Source organism: Rutidosis leptorrhynchoides, chromosome 3 (assembly GCF_046630445.1).
Source record: "Rutidosis leptorrhynchoides isolate AG116_Rl617_1_P2 chromosome 3, CSIRO_AGI_Rlap_v1, whole genome shotgun sequence".
Lineage (NCBI taxonomy): Eukaryota > Viridiplantae > Streptophyta > Magnoliopsida > Asterales > Asteraceae > Rutidosis > Rutidosis leptorrhynchoides.
The window spans coordinates 637,301,782-637,305,946 of NC_092335.1; the positions used below are offsets into that span (position 1 = coordinate 637,301,782).

At 29.7% G+C, this 4,165-nt stretch overlaps 1 pseudogene; it reads left to right on the forward strand.

Moving 5' to 3' along the window:
• The first annotated feature begins 311 nt into the window (after positions 1-311).
• LOC139902398 (uncharacterized protein At5g43822-like) lies at positions 312-2,910 on the forward strand (annotated as a pseudogene).
• The last annotated feature ends 1,255 nt before the right edge of the window (positions 2,911-4,165 follow it).

Below are 4,165 nucleotides of genomic sequence, written 5' to 3' on the forward strand. Positions count from 1 at the left end.
TTTTGATTGCTTAAAGTAATGGTGAAGAAATATAAATTCTGTTTTGCGTAATTTTTTGTCGTGGTCATATACTACTGATTGTGTTTATATTATTAATTCTATAGGTAATTTTGATTATCTGGTTCTTATATTATGTTACTCCGTATTACGGAGTAAATAGTACTTGGTTTAACCTTAATTAGATGATTATCTGGTTCTTTTTCTTTGGAATTCTATTAATTTGTAGTAAGTTTCAACATTTGATAAAATGCAGAATTAAGGAAATGTTACAAGAATATTAGTGAGATATTGTTACTCATAACTGGTTGATAATGGAGGCAATGGTGAAAAAGTATCAGCAAAAATTCAAAAGAGTAAAAGACGAAATGGATCGATGGGACAATATCCAATCTCGATTGATTTCACAATTTAGAAATGCTTCTTCCATCATTGGAAGATTACAGGTTCTTCACATAATGTAAAAACTAATACTATGTACGTTTTGAGTCTTGAATTCTAAGTTGTTTTTATTTATTTTGTTATCAGTTGCTTGAAGAACCTAAAAACTACGGTTCGTTGAAGAATGTTGATAACATTAAAGATGTTATCTTAACAAAGTAGATGGAATCCTTGCAGACAATCATGCTATCAATGAATAAAACCTTGTAAGTTAGGCTGTACCTTATCTCAAACGGGTTAAATAAACACTATATACGTGTTAACGGAACAAATTAAACAGGTTGAAAGTTGCCCAAATTCTATTATCCGTTTGTTGATAAAATGTTACTTATCACATTGGTTAAACGGGGCAGGCAAGTGTTCACGAGTGGCCCTACTCATTGAAGCGTACTAAATATTGACATGTTTTGGATTGTATGTTGCCCCGCCCATTTTGCCACCATTATAAGGAACTTTTGGAACAATGTGATTTGTCAAAGACTCTCATGAACCACATGACATTTGTATTGTTTGACCTTTTAAGTTGCTATTATGAAAGTCACTTATAGTTTAAGAGGCTGCGCTTTATTTTTTATATTTTCTTGATGTATATAAACATACTTTTGCATGCAACTCAAGCCTGATTAATGTTTGATGTTGTCAGGGAGGAATTAAATAGTGTTGTTTTCTCTCTTTCAAAAACGCATCGTGATGCTAAGCAGCAAGTGAAAGGTGGTTCTATTCAAGCGTCAGTGATGCAATTAACAAACAGAATTGGCATAAAACCAAGGCTTGCAGACTGTTTAGAAGGGCTTCGGCTTTGAGATGTATCAATCAGAGTATGTATGCATACACTTTGAAAAACGTTATAAGAATTTAGAGGTAGGAATTTTGGCCCATTTGGTTATTAGACGGTCAAATTGTATTTATAATACATAAATCCTTCTAAATCATTTAATTTAGAAAGCTAAGTAATTGTCAAAAGAATAAACGTTTAAGCGTTATGTAGTTATATGACTTATCAAATTATATTTAAAAGGGTTAAGGCTACTCAAGGGCCATGTACTTTTTATTTTGTCCCGATGTAGTCCATGTACCAAAAAAAATACTATTATAGCCCATAAACTTTAAAAGAATGTATCGATATAGTCCATTGACCTGATAAATAAGGTTGATCGATTTTAAACCGTTGATCTTCAAAAAAGTATAATTTTTTTTTGTCCCGATGTAGTCCATATACCCAAAGAAAAGTACTAATGTAGTTCACATACTTTCAAAAAGTGTATCGATGTAGGCCATAAACTTTCAAAAGTGTATCGATGTAAACAAAAGGTGACCTGTTTAACCGGTAACAGGTTACCTTATGGACTACATCGATACACTTTTTAAAAGTTTATGGCCTGTAATAGTATTTTTTTGGGTATATGGACTACATCGGGACAAAATAAAAAGTATATGGCCCTTGAGTAGCCTTAACCCTATTTAAAAAATTTGAAATTCTTTGACACTAAGGTTTTTTATATCAAAGCAAACACGACCCACCTATTTTAACCCATAACATAAATGTCTAAATTTTATATGCTACATATAAATCTATAAGCATATGTCCTATGTGTCATCCTCATTCACTTTATTCATAGGCTACTTTATGTTAACAAACTAAGCTATTACGAGGATATTTTAGTTGAGGTACTTGGTGACAATTGTTGGACGTTCAATGACGAGGTAATTTAAAGAACTTAAAAGAGGCTATCCACGTAATTTAGTCTCTGTTTCTAGATCCTTTTTTTTTCGCTGCTCATGTTTGTACTTGATATTTGTGAGTCTGCTATATAAGCAAGGTTCATGTAGTTCCTATATACAAAAAAGCTATCTATATTTTCATACTGGATACAAAAAAGCTATCTATATTCTCCGGCAACTTTTTGGTATTATTTCAAGTTATTTCTTTTTTGGTATAGGTTTCGTTTTAATTGCTCTGCTCTAATAGTTGATACTAAAATTTTCGGGTTTTGAATTTGCAGATAAAATTTTGTGGTTTTGAAGCATTTGCTGCCATTGTAGCTGAAAATGTAAGCTGCATATTGCATATGGAACATATGATATGATTTTCATAATGATACCCATTTTTTATGTTAAGAGTTCATAATTAGAAGTGACATTTTGATATAATTGATGATATGTAGTAGTGGAGTCGCAGTAAACTTTTGGGTGTTTGCAACTCTAATCAAACCTTATTCGCATCAATCTTGGTGGATACACTACTATTGGATCAATTGGATAGAGTGTTTTTGTAATCTTGAGTGTTTTCTTTTTGTTGTACGCCGGTAATTGTATTATTCATAGTATCGGTAATTGTCTTCAATAACACCTTATGTAGGTCATGAAGGATGATGATCTAATGGTTTGCTATTTTGTCTATGACATGGGTTTTTTGAGTTTGGTTTGCTATTTTGTCTATGATATGGGTTTTTTGTATAAATGCAGATCTGAAGTGGGTCAACATTTTATAAGTTCAGGAAATTGTTTCATTTGGGTTGAGTATATAAGTGATGGATTTATTGAGATATATATGATTGATAGTGTCTTGTGGATTTATGTTATGACCCATACGAGCTGTAACAGGTTGACTACACCACTCATTTATTATATATATATAATTCGTTTATATAATACGGAGTACATGACAGTACTAAAATTTATCCAAAATAATTAGAGTAACATTTTAATTTAATTAGTTCTATGTTATAGAAACACATTGATTTTACTTGTGTTTATAATACAGAGTAAACTAATTTAATTTAATTACTAAAAATTGGTTTCCATTATTACCTATTAACATGATAAAAAAAAATCAAACGTTTAATTACACTAATGTTTTACAACATGCTAAAAATGTACTCCGTATTTTATCTAAAAGCCTCCATATTTTATGAGATCCATCAAGTATAATATATTTTTTTAAATATGTTTCATTCTTATCAAATATATGAAACATAATCTATGTTTTAAATATGTTTCGATATTGTTGTGGTCTGTGGATAAAGATGACCAATAACAGTTAGTGATGTGTATTCTGATTGACCAATATGTTTAAATAATTCAATTTAATGACAGACGATCTTCGAGCTTATCAATTGTGTTTATCTATAACCAGTTAACCACTCATTCAATACTTCAAAATTTAATTTTTAATTTTTTATACAATAATTATTTCAAATTGTAAGATTACATCAAGCAAAGATACTGAATATTTATTTTAAATTACGGAGTATTATTTATATTTATATAAATATAATTGAATAATGAGTTTTTGAAAAAATTTAAAAAAGAAAGATCTACGTAAGTTATCAAACCGGTGTTCCAAAACACAAGTTTGATGATGTCGTCTATACAATTGCTGAAAGGATTGTTATTTTTTAAAAATATTTGAAGTATGTTTCATTATTACGAGATCCATCAAGTATAATCTATTTTTTAAATATGTTTCATTCGTATAAGATATATGAAACATAATATATGTTTTTATGTTATGATATTAATATTATACGTACGCAATAATATTAAATCCGCCGTGCACGCACGGGCTCCTAAAATTCAAATTGAAAACTGATGTGGATGACATGGACAAATCAAATATCATTTATAATCAGTTCTATTATATCCACCGTGCATCGCATGGGCTCAAAAAATCTAGTGTGTGTGTGTGTGTATATATATATATATATATATATATATATATATATAT